Consider the following 27,900-nt stretch of genomic DNA (forward strand, 5'->3'; position numbering starts at 1 on the left):
GACGCTAGACTCTCTACCAGCTACCACCCTCAGACAGATGGGAAAACAGAGAGGTTAAACCAAACCCTAGAGCAATACCTGAGATGCTTTACACTTCAACATGGAGAAGAATGGAGAACATTACTATGGACTGCAGAGTTCGCTTATAATAACGCCGAGCACTCATCATTAGGATGTTCCCCATTTTTCTGCATCAATGGTTATCACCCCAACATGTTGCCACTAGAACTGCCAGGAACATCGGTTAATCCCACTATTCAAGAACATCATGCACACTTGAAACAAGTCTTAGTGGAAGCCAAGGCACACTTGGAAGCAGCCAGGGCTAGGGGCAAAGCTAACGCCGATAGGAAGAGAATTCCAGAGCCTCTTTATCAGTTGGGTGACAGGGTGTGGATGTGTACTAAACATTTGAGGATTAAGGGCAATTCACGTCTTCAGCCTAAATACGTAGGTCCCTATCCCATTGTTAGGATTATCAACCCTGTAGCTATGGAGTTGAAGGTTCCTCCTCTATGGCGGATACATCCGGTGTTCCATGTATCCCTTCTCAAACCTTGCCTCCCTGGGTCTAGAGTGCCTGTGAGACCGGTCCCAATAGATGTGGATGGTGAGGATGAATATGAGGTAGAGACTATCTTGGATTCCAGGAGAGCAAGGAGTGGAGTGCAGTATACAAATTAATTTGCTTGCCCGTAAATTTAAAGGTGCCACTGCCATATGCTTCGCATTGGCTTGTAGCTCGTTTCAGGCTGCCTGCCATTTGGTTTTTGTTGTTGTTATTGTGTGACTCCCTGCCCGGGTCTCCGCCCCGCTACCGCCTCCCAGCTGACCCTCCCTCGCCCCTCCCCCTCCACTATCCAAATATGACAGATGCTTTTGCGCGCAGCGTTCACGCGCAATGATCGCGCCCCATGCGCGCCGAAGGTGCGCCAAAGGTAAGCCCGTCTACGCCCGTCCGTGCCTGGACCGTGCCCAGCGCCAGACCCCCTGGTCCCCGCGAACCCCTCTCCACCCGCATAACGTACGACTTCGCCACCCTCCTAGCCCTTAACACCGGACGCACATCACAATGCTACGAGGCTGCCCCAGGACATACCCACGGCCCATTCGCCTGCCACTCCTGCAAGTTCGCCTGCAACAAGACCCCCACCAAATCCACTAACCCCACACACAGACCCGACCCTAACCACCTGAAGTGCATCCTGCTGAACACTCGCTCGATCCACAGACACGCCACTGAACTCTGGGACCTACTCGACACTGCTTCACCGGACGTCGCCTTCCTTACAGAAACCTGGATGAACGCCTCTTCAGCGCCCGACATCGCCATAGCCATCCCAGACGGCTACAAGATCATCCGAAAAGACCGCAACAACCAAACAGGAGGAGGCATCACCATCGTCCATAAGAACACCATCAGAATCACGACCAGCTCCGACGATAACCTTACAACCGCCGAACACCTCCACTTTCAGATCCACACCAACCCCAGGACCACATTTAGAGGCACCCTCATCTACAGACCACCAGGAACCCGTAAACAATTCAGCGAAGACATCACTGACTTCATCAGCCCACATGCCCTCGCCTCCGAAAACTACATTCTACTGGGAGACCTCAACTTCCACCTGGAAAAGAAAAATGACAGCAACACCACCACCCTTCTGGAAAACCTGGCCAATCTTGGTCTCAAGCAACTTGTTGACACCCCCACCCATTTAGCCGGACATACGCTCGACCCAATCTTCACCTCCAGCAAGCACATCTCCTTCGATCACACCACAGCTCTCCATTGGACGGACCACAGTTGTGTTCACTTCAGCTACAGAACTACCTCGACCCACAACCCCCCACAACCTATTCCACGAAGAAACTGGAACAAAATCACCACCGACCAACTCCTCACATCGCTCAATCAAAACCCGCCCGCCCTCCCATCGGACCCAAACCAAGCGGCCACCAAACTCAAACAATGGATCACTCACAGCGCTGACGAACTAGCACCCTTTAAAAACCACCAAACCAAACAGGGCAGCAAAAACGGCCCCTGGTTCAACGAAGACCTTAAGAAATCCAAGAAACTATGCCGTACTCTCGAGAAAACATGGAGAAAAAAACCCAACCACTGACAACCTGACCACCCTCAAGACAGCCACCCGCAAACACCACCAACTGATCCGATCCACCAAGAAGTCAGCATTCAAGGATCGACTCGACAACAGCGCCCAAAACAGCAAGGAACTATTCAACATCGTCAAAGAATTTACCAACCCCACCACAGCCTCAAACGACATCACTCCCTCCCAGGAACTCTGCGACTCCTTATCCTCTTTCTTCTATAACAAAATCGCCGACATACACAACAGCTTTGAGAACACTTCCAAAGAACAGTCCACTCCACCCACCTCCGAACCTAAACTGCCCCCTAACATCCTTAACGCCTGGAACTCAATCACCACTGAAGACACCATCCGCCTAATGAACTCCATCTATTCAGGCTCTCCAACCGACCCCTGTCCCCACCACATCTTCAAAAAAGCAGACTCCATCATCGCACCCCATCTCCGTGATATCATCAACTGCTCCTTCAACTCCGCTACCTTCCCAGAAAGCTGGAAACACGCCGAACTCAGCGCACTCTTGAAGAAACCCACAGTGGACCCCGCTGAACTCAAAAACTACCGCCCCATTTCCCTCCTCCCTTTCCCTGCCAAAGTCATTGAGAAAGCCGTCAATAGACAGCTCGCCGCCTTCCTTGAATCCAACAACTCCCTCGACTCCTTACAGTCCGGCTTTCGAGCCAAACACAGCACCGAAACCGCCCTTATTGCAGCGACAGACGACATCCGAACACTACTGGACAACGGAGAAACAGTTGCCCTCATCCTACTTGACCTCTCCGCCGCCTTCGACAAGGTCTGTCATAGCACCCTCATACAACGCCTCAGCAACATCGGCATACAAGGAAAAGCCTTAGATTGGATCATCTCGTTCCTCGCCGGGAGGACCCAGAGAGTCCGACTCCCCCCATTCAAATCAGAGGCCACCGAAGTCATCTGCGGAGTACCACAAGGATCATCACTTAGTCCCACCCTCTTCAACGTTTACATGAGTCCCCTCGCTTCCATCGCGCGACAACACAACCTCAACATCATCTCCTGCGCTGACGACACCCAACTGATCCTTTCCCTTACCAAAGACCCTAACACCGCCAAAACCAACCTCCATGAAGGCATGAAAGAAGTAGCCGAATGGATCAAAAACAGCCGCCTAAAACTTAACTCAGACAAAACGGAAGTCCTCATCCTAGGATCATCCCCCTCTGCCTGGGATGACTCATGGTGGCCATCGGCCCTGGGCACGGCACCCATACCCACAGACCACGCATGTAACCTGGGCTTCATCCTAGACTCCTCCCTCTCGATGTCCAGACAAGTCAACGCCGTCACATCCTCTTGCTTTAACATACTTCGTATGCTCAAAAAAATCTTTCGCTGGATCCCCACCGAAACAAGAAAAACTGTCACCCACGCTCTGGTCACTAGCCGACTGGACTATGGAAACACCCTCTACGCCGGAACCACTACCAAATTACAGAAAAAACTCCAACGCATCCAAAACGCATCAGCCAGACTCATATTGGACATCCCGCGCCAAGCTCACATTACCGGTCACCTGAAAGACCTCCACTGGCTTCCCGTCAACAAGAGAATAACGTTCCGTCTCCTCACACACGCACACAAGTCCCTCTACAATCTTGGACCCGAATGCCTCAACACACGACTTTCCTTTTACACACCGACCCGCCAACTAAGATCCTCCAATCAAGCCCTCGCTGCAGTCCCACGCATTCAAAGATCCACCATGGGAGGAAGATCCTTCTCCTACCTGGCGGCCAAAACCTGGAATTCTCTCCCGACACACCTCCGCCTCACCCAGAACCACATTTCCTTCAGGAAGGAACTTAAAACCTGGCTATTCGATATATAATGCACCCCTTTCCCCCAAGCGCCTTGAGACCCTCTGGGTGAGTAGTGCACTATACAAATCCTTGAACTTGAACTTGTACTTGAAGGGGTATGGTCCCGAGGAACGCACATGGGAACCCAAGTGTAATTTACGTTGTCCGCGTCTCCTAAGATGATTTCACACCTTGCATCCCCGTAAGCCTGGTGGTCCCCCGAGACATCGGACGTTGAGAGGGGGTTCTGTCACGATTACGCCGTAGAGTAGGGAGCGAGTAGGCAACTACATCTCCCAGAATGCCTGAAGTCTAGTCCTACCTTCCTTTTCTTTTTTTCTTTTGCCTATCTAAACCTGTTCCTCCCTTTCCCCGGTGCTTGTCACCTGAGGACTTCCTGGATTTCCCCATTCCGAGTTCTTTGTTTGTTCATCTCCAGGGTTCAGGGGTTGTTTGTTCGAGACTATTTTCGAGCCGCGCTGGAGCGCGTTCGTGTTTCATGGCACTCGGCTTTGAGTCTCGATATTGGATTTAGCGCTGGAGTAATATTCCTTGTGCCTTGCGAGGATACCTCACGGATATCAAAGGAAATATTTTATTGTTTGCCTTGAAGAATACAAAAAACGGAAAGGATTTGATTTTTTGATAGATTCGAAATTTTGACTGATATCGAATACGTCCTCATTGTACACCGCTGCTTCTGAAGGAAGAAGTGGCGCAGGATTGCCTGTTTGGAACATCTGAATTCACCTGCATGTGTGATCGTTCTTATGGGCAGCGAAGTACAAATCTTTTTTTTTGTCCTTAACTAATTGGATAACCATCGGAAAGGTCATGCTGTTAATACCTGGATGATTCATTGACTATGAAGAACTTATAAACGCTTTTGATTTCTTTTCTTTATTTTTTCCATTTTGAACTGTTTTTGCTTGGAGCTAGTGGCGCAGTATATTCTGTAAGTGTGCAGTTGGATGTTTCTTACATTATTGATACCTCCTTCACTAGAGTAGGGAGGGGTTCACTTACTGTTTGTTTGTTTGTTCACATGCAGGTATTCAGGAGCGCCCAGAGGAGTGAAGACTGCTATCCCCCCTTACTTCGAGTCTTCTTGATTTACTGCACCACGTTTTTTGTTTCCTTTGTCCCTTTTTACCTTTTCCCCGCTATGGTATCTATCTGTAGAGTTCTATGACTAGACTCACAGGTGTTGCCAGAGTAGGGGGATTGGTATTCTAGCATCGCTCCTATTGTACCCGGCATAGAGGTTAGTGAACCTTCACTTGTGGCAATGTATAATTGTCTGGATGGAGGATTTAGTAGCACTGTGATTGACTGTCTAAGTGACTAATTTAAAGTGTCTCACACAATACATGGGATAGTTATTAAACTGTGTGAATATCTGTATCACTCTGTCTCTTTGTAAACTACTGTATACATTGGTTACTAGCTATGTGAAAGTCTATATTAGTTAGTAATTAGTTAAGTGAGTATTTGTATGGGAGAGTGAATGTGTGTGTGGTTGGGTGGGAGGTGTGTGACTGTCCAAAGATGTGTAGATAGTTGCTTTAGTAGGTATATGAGGTTAAGACTGCATGTAGATACAGTTGTTAGGGTGAGTGAATCTCTTTATGGTTGTGGTGATGAGTAAATATATTTCTCAATAATAAATGTCCAACAAAGTAGAAATATAAAAGGTAGTGCATGTGACAGTTGTGGTATATACATAAGTATACATAAGACTCAGTGATTGTATGAGTGCCTGTATGAAAAACTGTATACTTGTAATAGTGATTTTATAACTCACTAGGGGGTCGATTCCGATTCGGGAAACAAATCCGTACGACGATTCGAATTCATAGCCGTTTCTGTACGAATCGTACAAATCCGTCCGAAACTCGTAGTACGATCCGTAGTAAAAAAATACGTCCGGATCGTTGCGAACCATACGAAAAGCAAGGGAAAATCCATACGCTACGGACCCTGAAAGTGAACCGTATGAATCGTAAACATGCCGTACGACCCGACAAGAACGATCTGGACCGGGAAATGAATACCCAATTTGTACGGTAAACGTCGCGTATTAGCAATTAGTACGGAGAGCCACACAATCACATAGGGTACGGTTCGTACACCCCATGATCATAGGGGTATGATTCGTATACCCCATGATCGTAGGGGTACGGTTCGCACACCTACGATCATGGGGTACGGTTCGTATATCCCATGATCGTAGGGGTATGATTCATTCACCCCATGATCGTAGGGGTATGGTTTGTACACCTACGATCATGGGGTACGGTTTGTACACCCCATGATCGTAGGGGTACGGTTTGTACACCCCATGATCGTAGGGGTATGGTTCATACACCCCATGATTGTAGGGGTACAGTTCGTACACCCCATGATCGTAGGGGTACGGTTCGTACACCTATGATCATGGGGTTCGGTTCGTACACCCCATGATTGTAGGGGTACGGTTCGTACACCCCATGATCGTAGGGGTACGGTTCATACACCTACGATCATGGGGTATGGTTCGTACACCCCATGATCATAGGGCTATGGTTCGTACACCCCATGATCATAGAGGTACGGTTCGTACACCCCATGATCGTAGGGGTACAGATGTATACCCCATGAGCATAGGGATACGGTTTGTACACCTAAATCATGGGGTACGGTTCGTACACCCCATTGTTAGGACTCGATAGCATTGACATGCGAGGTTATGAAGCTCTGCTCTTTTTACCCGGCCCCTATTTCCCACCAACAGACTCTTCAGAGACGCTCCCTAACCAGTGAAAAGAGGCACGGCAGAACGTAGCCTTTGCTTGGCTTACTGTTCAGGTACCACGCCCCCACCTTTTCACTTCCTGATTCCTGGCGCGAGGTTTGGCGGCGTCTTGCTGAGTCTCCGTGTGCCTGTGGACCTTACTCAGCTCCTGCACCCTCATTCCTTGGTCCCTTCTATTTCCTGGATGGGTGTTCGTGAGTGAGAGTGTTCTTTGCCGAACTACGGCATTTCCTGTTATTGTACGCGAGAGTTGCTCGCGACCTCCCTTGCTTTACTCACGCATTTAGCGGGCGTTCTTTTGCTCGTATCTTGTTTCTGGCTTCGCTTGTATGAATGTAATACCTGGCGAGTTTCTTTGTTTGTTGAAACCCTTCCTGAGAGTGTGAGCGCTCCGCCCTCGTTTTCCCTTGAGGGCCGGGTGTCTCACCTCGTGTGTGTGTGCACTGCTCCGCTGTTTCAGCCCTCAGCAGCCGGCCGGTGCTCCTCACATTCCCCATTTCTTTTTTGTGTTTTTTACATTGGTCTGGTGTGTATGTCCCTCGAGAGGTCTATGCCCCACTACTCGTGGCTCCTCATATTGGCTACTATTCCTTGACTTCCTCGAGAGAGCCTGCCTAAACTACAATTGGGGTAAGCACACTTGTATGATCACGCATGTCAATGATTCCTGCTTAAAGGTTAGTGAAGGAATGATCTATGTGTACTGCATATTTTGTTTTCTAGCCTGGACATCCACCTACGACTATTCCTGCTGTACCCTGCCTAGCCCCCCCCCCTCGTATGAGGAGAGTGGTGGACACTCCTAGGGTAAATTCCCTCATACTTTTAGGGGACAGTAGACAAGAGTGTGTGTCTCATTTCACGTTCTTGCTTCTGTGCCTTGGAGGTGTGGGGATTCTTCTTCACTCCCGTGGAATATTGGTTACCAACCTGACACCCATGATCGTAGGGGTATGGATCGTACACCCCGTGATCTTAGGGGTATGGTTCATACTCCTATGATCATGGGGTATGGTTCGTACACCCCATGATCATAGGGGTACGGTTCGTACACCCCATGATCGTAGGGGTACGGTTCATACACCCCATGATCGTAGGGGTACGGTTCGTACACCCCATGATCGTAGGGGGACGGTTCATACACCCCATGATCGTAGGGGTACGGTTTGTACACCCCATGATGGTAGGGGTACCCCTACGATCATGGGGTGTACGAACCGTACCCTTATGATCATGGGGTGTACGAACCGTACCCCATGATTATAGGTGTACGACCCGTACCCCTAAGATCATGGGGTGTACAAACCGTACCGGGGTCCGTTTTGCACGCATTTCGAGTCGAATTCTGCTTTTCCGGACGTTTTGAGCTCTCGTAAAAAAAGAGTAGTACAGAGTGTTGACTGGACGAATCGTACTTGCTGGGTCGTAAAATTATGCTTCGATCCATACGGACATCTCGTACTGCGAATGTGATTCGTATGGATTATTGAGTCATACAGGCTTTAGTACGATTCGGATGAAGAACTGCTTTGGGTACGCATCGTACTATATTGTACGTATGGGGACGTTCGAGGATACGATTCGTACAGGAAAAATGCTCCGTACAGCTATCCGTACAGGATTTTACCAAATCGGAATCGGCCCCAAAGTATGAGTTACTATCTATACGAATGAATAAAGTGGTGTTTGTATAAGTATGTAGCTTAGTAATGTAAGTATGATCAATTGTTTGCATAAGTGAATAGGATGTGTGCTGGTGTGTAATGTCGATGTAGGTGTATAAGTATATTTAATAGTGTTCTATTGATCTTTGTTAGCATGTATGAGTGAATGTATGGTATGTAACCTTTAAAACGCAACTTTCACAACGCACTACCATTACAACGAAATTTTTACAACGCAAAAACCATTACAACGCATGTATTTACAACGCATGTTTTTACAACGCAGGTATCTTTACAACGCATACCATTACAACGTAAGTATTGGTAAGTATTACCTACTGGCGGTCGCCAGTAGGTATATATAGTTAGGATTTTTTCTCTATGGGATTTTTGAAAATTCTATGTCTAATAACTTTGGCGTTTGTGGACGGAATTGGCTGAAATTTTCAGGAAAATGGCACATTTTGTTTCTGAGCAGCCCTTGAAAATTTGGGGGGGGTTCGTCCAGGGGGGGCCGAGAAAAAAGGGGGGTCCCAAAACGTGTTTTTAACATTGAGTTTTCCATAGGGCGGTTGGCCTCACTTTTAGCCCGAACGGCTGAATGGATTTGCACGAAACTTGGCAAAATTGTAGGGACTGGTAGCCCGATGTGCCTTTTGTAGGTCTCAATATATGTGCTCCAGTGGATTTTGAGAAATTAACGTTTAAAAAAAGATATATATCTGTAACAGCGGACCGGGCAGCGCTCCAGTACGCGTACTTTTCGCGCAACGGAGCTTTGTGAAGCGAAGCTGATTGGTTCTCCGGCGTCTGTAAACATTCCAAACAGTCCGTAGCGGCCGCCATCTTGTCTCTCGGTAGGATCGAGAGACAAGAGGAGGCCAAAGCGAAGGGGCAAATGACCATAAGGGGGAATAGTAGATCCTCGCTGACCCCCTACGTTTGATGTGGAGGTTTTAAAAGGGCCCCGCGGGGCAAAAATAAAAAATAATAATAATAATCGAACGGCTGAATGGATTTGCACGAAACTTGGCAAAATATTAGGGACTGGTAGCCCGATGTGCCTTTGCTAGGTCTCAATATATGTGCTCCAGTGGATTTTGAGAAATTAACGTTCAAAAAAAGATATATATCTGTAACAGCGCTCCGCTTCGCGTACTTTTCGCGTTACGGAGCTTTGCGAAGCTGATTGGTTCTCCGGCGTCTGTCAACATTCCAAACAGTCCGTAGCGGCCGCCATCTTGTCTCTCGGTAGGATTGAGAGACAAGAGGAGGCCAAAGCGAAGGGGGAAATGACCATAAGGGGGCATAGTAGATCCTTCCTGACCTCTTAGGTTTGATGTACCATTTTGCCAAGTTTGGTGTAATTCCGTTCAGCCATTCAGGCTGTAGACGTATGTAAATGTCCTATGGAAAATTGCATGGGGAAAACACATTTGAAAGTGTTGAAATTAAGAACCAATTAAAATGTTAGTTTGGTTTTGTATTTGTGTGTGATGAAAGTTGATTGGTTATGTATATATGTCAAATGAGAGGAAACCACAGCCATTTTGTGATACTACTGTCTGAGGTACATTTGTGAGGAATTTTTGGTGGTGAATTTCTGGTGTTTGATTTACACAGTACTAACACTTCTCCTACTTTTAAAAAGGTGAGTTGTTAATTTGTAAGGGGAACTATGTTGTACACTTGAAGATAATTTGAAAAAAATTTTCTGTTATTTATTTGCAGTCCTTCTGTTATACTAAATACTTGATAAAGTTAGTTTTATATTATGTATTACTAAAAACGATAAATGAAAGTGATTATTTTTTTCTGCAATTTACAGCAAGCAATTTCAAAATAAAATGGCTCACAATGAAGAGACCGTGGCAATTTCTTTTGAATTGTCCACTACATTGATTGAAATTGAGAGCACCAATAATGAAATATTGTCACAAGGAGGAGATGACTTGTATGATTCCATTAGATTGATTGAAATGGACAGCACCAATAATGAAATATTGTCACAAGGAGATGACTTGAATGATTCCACTACATTGATTGAAATTGAGAGCACCAATAATGAAATATTGTCACAAGGAGGAGATGACTTGTATGATTCCATTAGATTGATTGAAATGGACAGCACCAATAATGAAATATTGTCACAAGGAGGAGATGACTTGAATGATTCCACTACATTGATTAAAATTGAGAGCACCAATAATGAAATATTGTCACGAGGAGATGACTTGAATGATTCCACTACATTGATTGAAATTGACAGCACCAATAATGAAATATTGTCACAAGGAGGAGATGACTTGAATGATTTTTTTGATCAATCTGTTGATGGCGAATTTATCGAATGTTTGGAGACCATAGAGTTAGAAGAATCATCATTGCAGACTTTTCATGAGGAAATTGCTGATGAGGACATGTTACTAGTTCTTTCAAATTTAGAAAATTCTGAAGAATAAATTTATATTTAGAAATCAAAAATTGTTTGAGACATTATTCATTTTTATTTTTAATTTATGAGGTTGTAGCGAAGTGATTGTAGTATAAAATGAGACTTATAGTATAGAGTGCAACATTTTTATGTTACATGGTAAGTTTACTCATATTTACTTCCTTCTGCCACTATATTATCTCCAATGTGTATTTGACATCTCTTCTTCATCTCCGGCCTCCTTTCTCTCACAGTCTGTCTCTGATGCATCCTATCGCTGCCATTTTGTGTAATTACAGAAGAGAGTAAAATAAAATAGTTCAGAACGTGAAAAGGGGGCAAAGTAGAGTACTCCTCACCCCCTAGGCCTTTTTAGGCGGTCCCAAAAGGATCAGTTTCTGCTTTCCTGAGAGATTATGGTATGAGTTCCATATACCACAATAACTTGCATTACAACATGCAAGATATCTATCTCCTATTACCAACTTTTGGAGATATTCGTGCTAAGCGCGAATATCTCCAAAAAGTAACACCTGCCCTGAGCAGTTCTTAGCCATGTTATCCAATGGGAGGTGGATAACATGGCTAAGAGCATTAGCTCGGTAATGCATGAATATCGCTGAGTTTTTAGCGATATTCATGCATTGCGGCCGTTTATTATCGCATTTGCGATAAACCTTGATAATAGCAAGGTTTATCTTCGATAATTTCTGACGATGCTTAGCGGTAAAAAATTCGTTGGTAAGCATCGTTAGCGATAAATATCGCTTAACTTTGGTAATATGCCCCAACGTCTGTTAACGTTCGATTCGAAGGAAATGAGGAAGTGTTGAAAAACATTGTCTGCGCCATCTTGCCTTTTTTGAAATGCCACACTTTTGTCGTGCACGGCAGCCATTTTAGATGCCTTGACCAGACCCACTCTCTGCACGCTGTCGATTCGTAGCATGGCTCCTCACCCTCGCAAGCATCTTCCCCAGGCACTGGTCACCCCCGCTCTCTGTCTTATGCATGGGCAATAAACCTCCCCCCATCTGCGCTGCTCTTCCCTGAGAATCACACTCTGTGCCCGCCCGACCTCTCCCTTTCGCCCTATTCACTACCGCACCCTCTGACACTCCTCTTCCTCTGTGTCCGATTGTCCAGGCTATCACCTAGCCCTGTAGATGTAGTTTATGGCCCCAGCTGTAAAGAATCACCCCTCTTCAAAGGAGTTATAGTAGATCAAGGCCCACACCCGATGAGATCCGTCACACCACACGTGTTCCTACTATCTGAAAACCATCCTGTATTGTGATTGGGGAGGGGACCGAGCCTGAAGCGGAAGATTCCAGGAATGACTCTTTGTACATCAAAGTTTTTACAATTATGTGTCACATTAAAAATATATAGCACTCCAACAAAGTAGTAGGAATATAAAACTTTAATAACATATAAATATATACAACAAAACAAAAACAGTAAAAACATTTAAACAACGAAGAGACCGTGGCAATTTCTTTTGAATTATCCAATAGATTTATTGAAATTGACAGCACCAATAATGAAATATTCTTGTCAGTAGCGGTCTGTTGTGCGAATAGTTCCAAGGCAGCAGAACGCGCTGAAATCTAGATGGCACGAAAGTGATGTCTAGTAAGTTGCCGCCCAGCAAATAACGGCGTGGGGCGCCGCGGGGGTGAGTGAGTCCAGTAGGCACCACAGCTATTCTTACCGGCATTGCAGAATTACTGCTGGGGACAATGCCTGTGCTGTAGCAGGGTCACAGCAGAAACAAAAAGGATTCTGTTGAAGATGTTGTTGGTTTTAAATTTGAAAACAGTTCTGGTGTCAACTGCTATGCTAATGTAGTGGTTAATGTTTTGTTTTCTCTAGAAAATGTAAAAGAGGGGGAGGCAGTCCAAAGTTCCGTTAAAAGGGCAAAGGAAAGGATCGGTGGTTTGAACTATCAGTCAAAAAGGGGAGGGGGTGCAACAATTTTTCCTACCGGGTCACACTGTGCTTTCACCGGAACTGAGGTCTGCAGGATTCTAGTAATTCAAAGTGAGGCTGGCGCCAGCATGGGAGCGCTGACGTCCCGCGGATACAGTTTCGTCACTCCACGGGCGATCATGGCAGTTATTCCCCATCGGCGGTCGGAGACTCCCGCGGCTCCTCTAGAATCTTCAAGGTCGTGGAGGAGTACGGTGGTGGAGTCAACCAGTGACCGGGCCATTTCTTTATGCTGGGCCCGCTCTTGCCAGGTCGACCGCCATTTTGAGAGTTCGGTAGCTACTGGCGATCGCGGGGTCAAATGAGCGGACGGGCTCCACCCTGCCGGGCGAGACGTTGCAGCATGGCCACAGTGGAAGAAACCTTTTCCGGGCGCCTGGAGCGCTGAGGGTGCAGCTGGGAAGCCTCCACCTGGGGAGGCGGGAGAGGCCTGTTCGCTCCGTCTCTCCCTCCCAGTGCACCCCACGGCGTCTCGCTTGAGATTTGTTATGGCCGGACCAGGCGATGAGGACGAGGGGGGGGGGGTCAGAGGCATGTGCAAGACATCCCCCCCCCCAGTGTTGTCGCAGCCATTATTCAAGAAAGAAGAAGTGTCCCGTCCGTCTTCGGGCCGGGCTTCCGGTAGATGTCGGCCGGACGCCCCTGGCTCTGGCCCCATGAACGGGTTTCTTGGTTTATCGGCTGCAGCCGGATCCCGTCGGCCTCGGCCCCCTGACCGTTGGTGGCCGGACCGGAAGAGCATGTGGCGGGAGTACCTGCAACTCTCAAGGGCCACCGCGGCCGGACTGGGAGAGAGAGGGGAGGGTCGAGGAGACATTCCCCCCCCCTGCAACTGTTCAGCGTTGTAAAGGCAATCCCCTGGCCGGGTCCCGCTGGCCTCGGCCTCTCCTCCGGCTACACCCTACGTTAGGATCTCCTGGCCGAGGCGTGGCAGCAGGACCTGCCTTATATGGGCTGCTCCCTGCTGGGCGTAGCCGCAACCCTGCCCCACCTTGGAAGTTTCCAGAGTGGGGGCGGATGTTCTACTGACTTGCATTTTCCCTAGTCTATCGATTTTTTTGGCGTGGCAGGCGGTGGGACAGCGAGGGGTGATTTGGTTTCTCTTACTGTTTTTCTGGTCTCTCACCACTGGCATATTTTAACGTTTTCTTGTTTCTAGGACATTAATAGGTTTTATCATTACGTTATGTTATCGTTTCTTTGTTCGTTGTTTAATAAAAGTTCATGTTCATCAGTGGCCTACTGATTTTCGTTTTCCTATTCTTTTCTTTCCAGGTTGTTTCATGCTAAAGTTTCTGTTAACAGGATACAGTGATCACTTCGTTATTATTGCATATGTCCTTTTCACTAGGGTTGCTCTCTGGTCGGGCCAGATGACGTATCTCTAGTAAATGGTCCGGGTGAAACAGGTGCATCAATCAGTGGGGAGTAGATAGGCATGACAGATTACAACGGGGGAGAAAGGTCCACATTACGTACCCTTTCACTACTTGCAAAGATTTTCCTACGTTTATTTGCAAACAGGGAATACCTCCAAAAAGAACTAATTCCCAAACAGTCAATGTTCGGACAATCAATCAATCAATGAGGAATGAAATAGGTACGACGTGTTAAAGGCTTGCGTTACCTACCCTTCACTATCTGCAAAGGGAGAGAGAATATTCCTATTCTTCCTCGTTTGCAGGCAGAGAAGATCCTTAAGAGAACCAACTTCGAACAATTCAATGCTCGATTCAAACAATCAACAAGGGGTACTGTGAACACAAATGAACGCCGCTTATGTACATACGCATTGCTATTTTCAACAGGTTGTTCCTAATGTTTCTATTTTAGCGAGGTCAAAAAGAGATCCCATTAGTGGCCTACTGATTTTGCTCGATTCCTTTTGTTTTTTTACACGATTTTTCGCTATCTGCAAAGACTAAACAGAGTATTGCGACTCTGTGCTTGTTTGTAAATAGAGAATGAACCAAAGAGAACAATCAATCAAATGGAGAGAGAAGCAGGCACGACGGATTACAAAGGGGGCAAAGGGCTGCTTTAACTACCCTTCACTATCTGCAAAGAGAGAGTACTCCTAATAGAAATGAGGGGTGGGGGGCAGCATTCAAAGCAGATCAGTGTGCATAAACACGAAAATGTTTTTACTTACCACGTACTTGACATTCGACAGCTTATGATATTTGCTATTAAAAAACCATTGAAATTCACTGAAAAAACCATAGGTTATAGACCATATATAGTTAGGAATTAGCATTTACAAAACCTTGAAAATTCACTGAAAAAACCATAGGTTATAGACCATATATAGTTAGGAATTAGCATTTACAAAACCTTGAAAATTCACTGCAAAAACCATAGGTTAGAGACCATATATAGTTAGCTGGACATTTTATTGACATAAAACCAATGAAATTCCATATATAGTTAGTTGCACTAACTATATATCGCGCACCCGCAATCCACTGCTGATGATGTCACATATTACATCATTCATGACATGGTCAGTGACATCACTGATGACATCACTGATGACATCTCAAATGACATCACTGATGACATCACTGATGACATCTCATTTGACATCAATGACCACATCACTGATGATATCATTCATGTGACAATACAATGCATCTCCTCACATTTTAATATAACCTCTGTTTCACCCAGTGTTAAAAAGAAAGTATAATTTTTGAAACCATTGACACACCAATACTAGTTACTACATACGCACTCACTGATTGCTACGTCTACACACACCTTCACTCATTCACCCATACAATCATTCATACATACAATCACTCATCTTTACAACACTATCATATGCACTGATACACCTATACAGACACTCACAGTCTGCCACTCATCCATGGAGTTACTCACACACCTAGTCAGTCCTGTAAAGAATCAATGACACTTCCATTTTCTTGTCTATACAGTTAAACATAGAGCACCTTACATTTTCAAACATATACTAACACATACTTACCTTCTTATACAATCATTGATACAAGTACAGATTGATCTGCACAGAGTCACACACCTCCCAGCTAGCCACACACACACTCAGTCTCCCATACAAATACTTGGGCAATCAATCAATAACCCATATAGTTACTCATATAGCTACTGATCAACACATGCAGCAGTTTACAGAACAACAGACATAATGATGCACAAATTAAGACAGTTTAGTCACTAACCCATGCACTCAGTGAGACCCATTTAATCACTCACTCATACAGTCAGTCACGCACCTACTAAATCCTTCATCCAGACACTTCTACATCTACTCATTCTTCAATATGTAAAACATATTTAAACTTTTCAGAAACACACAGTCACTGGATGATGTCATCAGTGATGTCATTTGAGATGTCATCAGTGATGTCATCAGTGATGTCACTGACCATGTCATGAATGATGTAATATGTGACATCATCAGCAGTGGATTGCGGGTGCGCGATATATAGTTAGTGCAACTAACTATATATGGAATTTCATTGGTTTTAAGTCAATAAAATGTCCAGCTAACTATATATGGTCTCTAACCTATGGTTTTTGCAGTGAATTTTCAAGGTTTTGTAAATGCTAATTCCTAACTATATATGGTCTATAACCTATGGTTTTTTCAGTGAATTTTCAAGGTTTTGTAAATGCTAATTCCTAACTATATATGGTCTATAACCTATGGTTTTTTCAGTGAATATAATTATATTTAAAATGTTATATGTTTGGGTTTTTTTAGGGGTATTTTTAGGGTTCAGGGTCAGTTTTCAATTTTTGGGTAAAAGGGTATTTTTAGGGTTCAGGGTCAGTTTTCAGTTTTTGGGTAAAGGGGTATTTTAAGGGTACAGGGTCATTTTTCAATTTTGGGTAAAGGGGTATTTTTAAGGGTTCAGGGTCAGTTTTCAGTTTTTGGGTAAAGGGGTATTTTTAGGGTTCAGGGTCAGTTTTCAGTTTTTGGGTAAAGGGGTATTTTTAAGGGTTCAGGGTCAGTTTTCAGTTTTTGGGTAAAGGGGTATTTTTAGGGTTCAGGATCAGTTTTCAGTTTTTGGGTAAAGGGGTATTTTTAGGGTTCAGGGTCAGTTTTTTCAGTTTTTGGGTAAAGGGGTATTTTTAGGGTTCAGGGTCAGTTTTCAGTTTTTGGGTAAAGGGGTATTTTTAGGGTTGAGGGTCAGTTTTCAGTTTTTGGGTAAAGGGGTATTTTTAGGGTTGAGGGTCAGTTTTGGGTTTTTGGGTAAAGGGGTATTTTTAGGGTTCAGGGTCAGTTTTGGGTTTTTGGGGTACAGGGGTATTTTTAGGGTTCAGGGTCAGTTTTGGGTTTTTGGGTAAAAGGGTATTTTTAGGGTTCAGGGTCAGTTTTGGGTTTTTGGGTAAAGGGGTATTTTTAGGGTTCAGGGTCAGTTTTGGGTTTTTGGGGTACAGGGGTATTTTTAGGGTTCAGGTTCAGTTTTGGGTTTTTGGGGTACAGGGGTACAGGGTAAAAATAAAATAAAATTAAAATTAAATTAAATCAATTAAATGAAAATAAATTAAATTAAATTACATTAAATTAAATTAAATTATATTCATTTCAATTAATTTAAATTAAAAAAATTAATATATACTTACCAATGCTTACGTTGTAATGGTATGCGTTGTAAAGGTACCTGCGTTGTAAAAACATGCGTTGTAAATACATGCGTTGTAATAGTTTTTGCGTTGTAAAAATTTCGTTGTAATGGTATGCGTTGTAAAAAATATGAGTTGTAACGTCATACATCCGAATGTATAGGTAAGTGTTTAGATGTGTGTGTAGATGTAGGAATCACTGAGTGAGTTTTTAGAAACTTGTATTGGTGTGTCAATGGTTTCAAATATGGTACTCCATATTTTATTATGAGTGTTGAAAGGTTATACTAGTGTATGATGAGATGTATCAGATTGTCACGTGGATGATGTCATCAGTGATGTCACTGACCATGTCATGAATGATGTAATATGTGACATCATCAGCAGTGGATTGCGGGCGCACGAGTTCTAGTTAGTACAACTAACTAGAACGGAGGAATGTCAATGGTTTTGTATGAGTGAAATGTCCAGCTAACTATAACACCCTTAGAACTTATGTTTTTTTCAGTGAATTGCAAAGGTTTTTTAATGCTAATTCCTAACTATAACATGTCTGAAACCTATGATTTTTTCAGTGAATTTCAAAGGTTTTGTAAATGACAATTTTTAAATGTATTAATTGTTATATTTATTTTTATGATACTGATTTACTACTTTTTAAAACTATTTATTTTTAGATATTTTATTTTTTAAATTACATTACATATTTTTAATATAAATTGATTTTTTTATTTTTTAAATATTGAAATTCTAATATTGTTTTTTTATTTTATATTTTTAAATATATATTTTATATAGCAGTCAATGATATTCTATGGAAGGAAATTCAAGTTACAGGTGAGTAAATTGGAATTCATAGTTCGGCTGTTTTTAGAGGAATATTTTTAAGTTCCAAAACTTCACACTTAGAAGAATTTCCAAGTGAAACCAGTCAATGTGAGCCTATGGAAGGAAATTCGAGTTACTGGTAAGTATGGTTAGAATTACTTTTCAGGATCAGTACTGGGCCCAAAGATGCAGCACTGAGGTCTCTCCTGATAACAGGTGAGTAAATAAGAATTTGTAGTTCGGCTGATTTTAGAGGAATATTTTAAAGTTCCAAAACTCCACACACAGATGAATTTCCAAGTGAAACCGGTCAATGTAAGCCTATGGAAGGAAATTCAAGTTACTGGTAAGTACGGTTAGAAATACTTTTCAGGATCAGTACTGGGCTCAAAGATGCAGCACTGAGGTCTCTCCTGATAACAGGTGAGTAAACCGGAATTCGCAGTTCGGCTGATTTTACTTCGGTCCAGTATATATAGAGCCACTTTCCTACACCATCTCCTCCCTTCACCAGTGTGCAAAAACGCCCTGTGGCGCGTCTTAATTTGGGGAAGTAATTCCCTTTCAATCCTGAGGGTTCCTAAGGTCCAACTAGCCCACTAGGTACATCCACTAAGCGCCACAGAAAGATGTTAAAAGGGGCACGGCCTAGACCATCTCTCTGCAACGCAGTGCAGTGGTGCTTACTGGAAGCACCTGGTGGGCTAGTAGGCCCCCAGGTTCCCTCAGGATTGAAGGGGAATGATTTCCCCAACTTAAAACGTGCCATCAATTGTAATAAATAGCATATTACACTCTGTGAATTTGTATGATAGGTAGGCAGATGGAAAGATAGACAAGCAGACAGACAAAGAGATATAGATAGATAGATAGCTAGGTAGATAGATAGATAGATAGATAGATAGATAGATAGATAGATAGATAGATAGATAGATAGATAGATAGATAGATAGATAGATAGTTAGATAGTTAGATAGAGAGATCGATAGATTTCAAAGAAGGCCAGTAGCATGTCAGAGCCCTGTGGTGGAGAGATGTATCAAATTAATATATGAGATAAAACAAGTGTTCATTAAATGAAGCAGAGTGTGGATAGAGCAGGGCAGGCAGTTGCTTGACATGAAGGACCTTCCCTCCTGCAACCACCAACAGACGTGCCAAGGTGACCGATAAAGAGGCATGCGCTCTGCAGAGAGGGCAGCCAGGGAAGTACAAGTGACAGGTTTTGAAGTGCTGGGTGAGTTTTCGAAAATATAACGTTGGCGTCTGGGAATGTTGGATAATCCGTTCATTACCACGCTAAGCATATACTTTCACCATTCTGCGCCTGAGTCCCCTTACCTCCCCAACCTGTGGGCACCTAGAAGCATTAAAAAGCAGGGCTTCATCCTACCTTCGCAGAAGGCGGGGTGCTGGTGGTTACCTTTTTGGATATTAAGAGTGTGTTTTACTGTCAGCTGCCTTCTGGCTCACCTGCGCTGTTTGACCCTGGCCACATCGCAGCCGCCAAAATTAAAAGGGCGTAGAATCAGGGTGAACCCCTAGCATAAAGCGCTATATTCATTATATACACTTACATTCAAGTCGCACTTCGATGGATTCTTTCCAGGAACCTAATCACAGACAATGCCCCCCAAAAGTGTGACCCCACATTCAAAGGAGTACCACAGCTTAAATGAGCACTGTCGAAAAGTAAAAAAACGCTGAAAAATCACACACACTAAGTCGTTGAGATGCTGAGCGTGTGTATTTGCATAAAACCCCTCGTACACTCATCTCTGCCTTGAATCTACAAAGAAACACTGAATATTTTGTTTATACAGATTAAAAAAATAACCCTCCAGGTGGGACTGGAAACACAACACCAATCTATTTCTACATTTCGTGTTGACACGTAAAGGCAAACTTTTCAATTGCTTCCTAACATAAATATTGTTTTTTTATTATTTATTTTAATCCGAAGCGCGTGTTTGGGGTTACCCTGTTTATGGTGGTCCTGAAAAGCCTGGCAGACTCCAAGATAATGTGAGAAAGAAGGGAATGGCCCAACTATCCAAGGGACAGGGTACCAACAAGTATCAACAAGAAATAATCCCTTGGGTACAACTAATATTTCAATAACAGTCTTTCACTCGCACATCACCCTTCAATCATGAATAATTTGGCATTAGAATACAATGGTTATTAATACAAGAACACCACTAAATCATAAAAACCTGAAATAGCTATTATCACAAAGTGTAAATTTATTTATATCATATAATCAATTAAAAACATTAAAAACAATCTAAATAATACAGAAACACATAAAAAATATATATCCACAATGCAAAAAAGAGAAAGAGACTCAAGGTCCGTGATGTTGAGACTAACACATCGGAATGTTAATTCAATGGAATCTTTATCTGAGAGTCAGAATCACATAGATCCGTCCTGACAAATTGTTCCATGAATTTAACTTGCGTGGGTTGCGTCGACGCGTTTCGGTGTATTGCTTTGTATGCACCACCTTTATCAAGACTAAAATTTCATTATGTCTCTTTTTCAACCAATGTTTCGATAAAAAATGATCTAGATAAAACAGTAAAAACAATTTTACACACTGATTGATATACCATTTCAAGCTAAATACTTTGTTTCATAACATTACATTGTTAAATTGTCCCGACTACTTCCTTCATTTCATTTCTTTACATTACATCCAATTTTGAAAATGTATTTTATTTACCCCCCACATTGTCAAATAAACAATTTGGGAATTCAAATTTCTAAGGAACAGCTTATTAGAACGTTTTTTACATAGAGCATTTTGTTCTTCCACCCCATAAAACTACCCCCTGATCTTGCAATACATTATGAATATTTTATGGTGGTTGTCTTCATAACCATTGTTCCCCCATTCACACCAAACATACATTCACACTCATTCTCCACATCTAGTCACATACCATGAAAATTGAGTAATGCCAAAATTTGGTCACTACGTGGAAAATTGTCAAAATCCTTCTTGTGAATAATGGACCATCTAGAAAGTAACAGCAGATTCGTGTTATATTCAAATCTCAAATTGATTGGTCTCCTAAATCTGCAATCTCAAGGTGTATTTACCTGCATCGTACTAACAGCAACTGACCCACTGTGCGGGCACAGTTATGATGTCCCTGTGGGAGCTGTCTGATTCTCCTGTGTTGTTATTCTCCTGTGTAAATATACAGGTCTTAAATCTGTGAATAACTAAACAGAAAAAACGATAATGAAACTCCTTCCTCATTCTCTACTCCGAGATAAAAAGGGTGCGGAGGGGGCGGGCTGCTTCTGCGGATGGAAACAGTGATAACTCACTGAAAGAGGCCAGGGTGGGTTTTGCTAAGCAGGCCCCTGTAATAGAATTCTCCATAATCTTTTATCGCGACAGGACACCCAGAGACCTATTTCAGGAGATGCTGCCTCCTAATGCGTTATTAACCAAGAGGAAAGTCCAAATGCACAATCACAATTTTACACTTCTGGGGGCCAAATATTTCTATTTTTTTTGTTGCATGCACCTGCTGCTATTTAAGTTCTATTTCACCTTAAAGAAAGTACTTTGTGATGTGCATTCACTGCAGTCAAGAACGTGAACCGAGCAATGACAAGTGACAGAGTGTGCCCCAGCGGTGGGAATGAAAGGGAATTTGGGATTGAACCCAGCACCCCATGGCTATTACCGCACATACTTAAAATTATAGTTCCTCGAATCGATTATTAGCAGCGCTTGAGGTGTTCCCTCTGACTCAATGTTGGTTGACTTTTGAAGCAGTTTAAAGTGAACACCGGAAGTTTAAAGACAACAGCAGTGGACAGGGAGGAGCTATTGTCATAAACAGTGGGCATTGCAAGGGGGTGGTTCAAGAGGGCCATGGAAGCACTATTTGGCCGGGTCATCTCGCTGTAAGGGGGTGGGCTGCTTTATACCGAGAATGGGATAGGGACACACCTTAGTGCTTCTGCAGGCCAAAAGTAGGATCATAGCATGCCCTCTGGTCCCATGTGTGGCCCGATGCCCTTCTCTGGGGCGTCACATATAATAGACTGTGCAGGAACATTGGGAGTGGGCTCCCTGGTGATAAAAAAAAGTGTTAGTCTGTAAACACATCTCACACGGACACCCCAGAAAAAGAATGCTTCTTGCCTGTTCTTTCTTTGCAACAATTGCGGCCCTGCCTGTTCCCAGCCATACTGTATCCACTCTGTAGACACCTCACACCACAGGCATTTTGGCACATGGAGTATTGCCCTGCCACCTCACACCACAAACACCTTGGCACACGGGGCACTGCCCAGTCACCCAGTAGCCACTCTGTAGGCACCTCACACCTTGGCACATGGGGCACTACCCTGCCACCTCACACCACAGACACCAGCACCACGGGCGCTGCACTACACAACATGGACCTTGCATAATTGGCAGAGAGAGCAGATGCCTCTTCCAGCCAGTGACCCTTGTGTAACCTTGACTCACAATCGCCACGGCACACAGGGCAATACCCTGCCAGCACCGGGGGCACCGCTTGCACAGAGCATGCCCTTTGCACAACTGGAGAAGACAGCAGGAGCTGCCCTGCTCTTTCCAGCCAATGACAGCTCCGTAAACACACCTTACACAAGTCACCCTGGCACACGGGGTGCTATTCTATGAAGGTGCCTTAAAATACACTCCAAAGTGGTCCGTGTGGCAGCACCAGGGGGCACAAACACGCAAAGGTTGCCGCCAAGCCCTCTGCACACGCCGATGACTAAACATACTCTACACCAGCACTGACACACCGGGCATGGCACTGCCAGCACTAGGGGGCACCGCACACTTGGAGTCTGTACTGTGCCGGACTGGCACAGACAACACGTGCCGCCCCCGCTCTATTCCCTCACTTACACCAAGGACATATTTAAAGGATAAAGGATATAATTACCGCCGGGTGGGGGGGCTGCACGGGGGCTGCTGGGCACGGGACTGCGTTGTGGGGGGCTCTTTGAAAAGCAGCCATTCACCTTTGGGTGTTCACTCCTCTGTGTGCCAGGAGGGCAGGGGGTCTGGCGAGGGGGTGTAAACTGACCTTGTCTGAAAGTACTTGAACATGCGGTGTCTATGTGGTACATCAGCATGGGTGTGGAATGCGCTGTCACTTCCAGGCGCTATACCCTTAAGTGGGGGGCTCTGACCTTCACACGGGGCGCAGTGACACCGCAGATGGCAGTGAACCTACAGGGCCTTTGGTGGTCACAGGGTAGAGACTGCTCACCTGTGGCACCTGTCAATCAGCTGTACTTTGAGAACGACACAACCGGGCTCGTGTTGATCCTGAGAGCCCCCCACTTATTTACATGAAGCCTCGGGTGGGTGGCGATCCCGGGGGCTGGGGGGGCCTGAGAGCCCATCTCCCACTTATTTACACAAAACCACGGGGGTGTCGGTCCCCGGGGCTGGGGGGCCCCTATGGGCCACCCATTCACATAAAAACATTGACCCTGGGACTTGGCCCCCCTTGGGGCTAATTAACAACAAAGCACGGGAGCCCGTGCTTCATTTTTAAAAATAAAATCGGCCGAAATTCGCACTGGGTGCACGAATCTTGACTATTTTTTTTTTTAATGTTTTTTTGGCCCTGGGAGTCCTTGTGGGTCCCCTGAGCAGGCCTAGGTGGTCAGGGTGTTTCTTCCCTGTCCTCTTTTTGCGTTTTGCAAGGTTTTTGTTCTGCTTTCTTGTGCCTTGGTTCTAAGGTAGCGTTTAGTTCAGAAAGTGACTTTTTTTTAAATGGTGTAAATCCATTCAGTAGTTGCTGAGAAATTCGGAAAATAAAAGTCAAAAAATTGATTTCCAATAGGAAATTATAGATAAGGCTACAGCCCGAACTGCTGAACGGAATTACACCAAAATTGGCAAAAAGGTAGTTTTTGGTTCCGAAAGCGACGTTCTTTAAAATGGTGTAAATCCGATCAATAGTTGCTCAGAAAATAAAAAAAAATACAAAAATATCGATATCTATGGTCGCTGTGGGTTCGCTACCCCTCCCTACCACAAATTTCATTCTAATTGGTTGCCAACATTTCAATTCAGGAAGTGTTGGTAGCCATCTTGTGACTTGGTAGAACCGAGTCACAACGGTGGGTGCTGGGTGCTTGGCTCTCAGTACGGCACTTGAGTACTTCTCAGGTCTTTAAAACACTGAGGGGCATATTCTCAAGGACACATCGCTGAGATAACAGCACTTTAGCTCAGCCAAAAAGGTGATAAATGTAACGCATCATTCACAAGCTGGTGCAAACAGCCCATATCACCAGTTTGCCAGCGATATCAGCCTCAAAAAAACATTGTCACTGATGACCCCGGCAAATATCGCTAATGAGATGCAGAGTAGGCATTCCTGTGCAATAAGCAGCAAACATACCACTTCGCAACATTCTCAATGACCAGCAAGATCAGCTAAGAGAACACAAAAGAGGCGATAACATGCGTTAGCACCAGGAAGTTTACACCTGCTCTGACCTGGTGTAAAGTTGGACTGCAGTCTGTGAAAGAGGGGGGCCCCTGCCTAAACTGGATAAACCCTAGCAAGGAATATATATATATATATTTTTTTTTTTGCAGAGTTATATATAGCGCGAACTAGACCCGAACCGAATCAGGTATCAGAGCGCTTTACATAGCACCAGTTACGTTACATGAGGACGGACACACATTCATGTTAGGCACGGGGAGATTAAGTGATTTGCCCAGAATCACTGGAGGTTTTTGGCGTCGTTACCGAGACTCGAACCCAGATCCCCAGGTCCGAGGTCGAGCGCCCTAGCCGTTAGGCCAACTCCTCTCCCCTAATATATGTTTTTTGTAAAAAAGGAAATTTTGGCACCGGGTTATGTGCATTTTACAAACATGCCTAAATGACGTTGACCTATGACACTATCTAAAAAATCAGATAATGTATTCTTTCTTTATATTGTTTTTATTATCACATTATAATTTCCTGAATATTTTTTCAAACAACAATTTTTTGGGGAATTTTCTTCCCTTTTTGTGTATAATAAATAATTTGTTATACAAACATTATTAAATACAAGCTCTACATAGTACACTGAATTAATTCAGATTCATATACAGAACCACAATTCCATTCATTCAACGCGTTTCGGCATGCGCCTTCGTCAGGAATTCTGTGTTTCTTTCACATTACTGGTAACTATAAATTAAAAAGATGTTTCAATTAATTATTCACGTTGTCTTACTTCAATAGTTAACGTCAAACTAGTCACATTGTTAACAAATATAGACACATAAATTTAATATCTTTAAATTTGACTCTTCTCCTGTACCAGTAGATCCAAGTCTCACTGTGTCACCAGTCATTTCCACTAAGTTCCAAAATCATTACTACATATAATTACATTACTATTTATTATCTTGCTACAAACAACTATACATTATCTACAATATTTACATATATATATACATTTTTGATTCAAATTCTCATTTAGATACAATTTTGCTCTATTGTAAATTTGCCACTTGGTATGTCCAGACCTGCACAGAGTAATGCCACAATCTTATATTACAAGAAAAATGGATATCCTGTCTAAAGATGGAAATTATGAATACTAGTTCTGAGTGATCATGTAACATCATATTTCGAAGGAAACCTGCTGGTAACAAGGGTCAAGACAGCTACATTGATCATCTGCTCTATCGTCACTCATTGGAGCAATAATGATGGCATATCATTAGATTACCTGTGTTGCTGTCCAACTTAAGTATACTTTAGGTACAGAAACGATGTCACGCTGGAATTAAATACCCGCTCGTGGTAGGTGTTCATATACCGATATAAAAGGGTGGACCAATCTGAAGGGATGAAACACAAAGATATTCTAATCTAACTAGATGTGTGTGATTGCCACCAACTGTACGTCTAGATCGTAATTCTACATACCTGCGCAAGTCTTGTGCTACTTATCTATTGTAAAGTTCTGTTTTCGGACCTCTCGTGCTCGCATAAATTGTCAGGTGCTGTCAAGACATAACACAAACATTTGTATAACTACTCTCTACCCGATACTTATGCCGAATTAGAGGATAACAGATTATTTATGTTAATATTGCGAACCTCAAAATTGGAGTCGCTGGGCATCGATATCTATGATAAGTATGTATCCTTCACAGTAGTGTGCGCCATGTAGGTTCAAACCAGTTGCCTGCAACATAAGCGAGGCGTTAACTTTATTTCCGATAAACCTTATGCCATATGTTAGTCGAAAGGGTCAAATTGTCGATCTTGCATGGTTGTTGACTCTTAGCCATCCTTTCAAATCTAACGTATGGTTGTAATATACTGCCGGCAAGGCTATCGCCAGTGCAGGATTTACAAAATAATAATCCAACTTCAGAACTAACATCACGGATCTTGCATTGTTGTTAACTCTTAGCCATCCTTTCAAATCTAACATATGGTTATAATACACTGCAGGTAAGGCTATCACTATTGCAGGATTTATAGGGTAATAATCCAAATTCAAAACTTACATCACGGATCGTTATTTTCGGATGTGGCTACCCCTGCTTCCCGCGATCCCAACCCTTTACGTAAAATTGGATTCCCCTCATCTAACTTACTTGTGCAACGATGATCCCGCGAAACGACCGAGTTCGTCTTCCGTCTTTCAGCTTACACTAAGGTTACCACAAGTAGCCCCATATTTAAAGGCCAAATGTTTGCGCGCCAACTCGATAACAAAAATCGCGATACTACTGTGTACTACTGATCTGCCTCGTAACTACAGTGTATTTCTAGCTTACGAGGCCGCCATATTGGAACGGAGTCTTAATATATGGTAATAATAGTTTGCCATCCATACAGTATTTAAGTGATATTTACTGATTGCCTGATAGCGGAAAATATTAATTATATCTCTTTATATTGTAAGTACATTATATTTGGTATAAGTTTTCACACCGTGTGAGAGATTTATTTATGATAATGATATACCGCGCATTTATTTGCCATTACCTCTCGAGCTTACGGAGAATGATGTTTCCGATAATGAGCACTGTATTCATAAGCTCACATGGCTTGTGTAACCTATTGCTTGCACAAACCATAGAGGATACCCTGACTCGACAGTCTGACTTATAACGTAAGTTATAAGTTTAATACGATGCCACGATCTAAATTATAAGCAATGATGTTGATATGGTACATAAGGCATTTAAATGGGAAAGACTCTTACGATCGTGTCCAGCGATATCAATTCTAAGTATGAGTTTTCAGTATTGCCAAAGTACAACTGGAGAGGTGGATAACTGGGAGACATATGAAAGGGGGATGAGGTATATATTGTGGTCTTAACGTTGGACTTAAAGTTGGACTGCAACCTGCAACAGCAAAGGGAGCCCAACACACGGCCACACCTGAATGACAACAGATGCCAAGGAGCCAACAATCATGCCGCTCGGACACCCAAGAGTGCTGCAAAACACCTCCCGCCACCAACTCCTTGTCCGTCATCCCCCCTGACCCCCAACAAACAAATGTGACAGCAACCTTCCGAAATTTGGAATGTAACAAATCGGCTGATGTCACAC

The sequence above is a fragment of the Lissotriton helveticus genome, chromosome 7, assembly GCF_964261635.1.
Source record: "Lissotriton helveticus chromosome 7, aLisHel1.1, whole genome shotgun sequence".
In the NCBI taxonomy this organism is placed as follows: domain Eukaryota; kingdom Metazoa; phylum Chordata; class Amphibia; order Caudata; family Salamandridae; genus Lissotriton; species Lissotriton helveticus.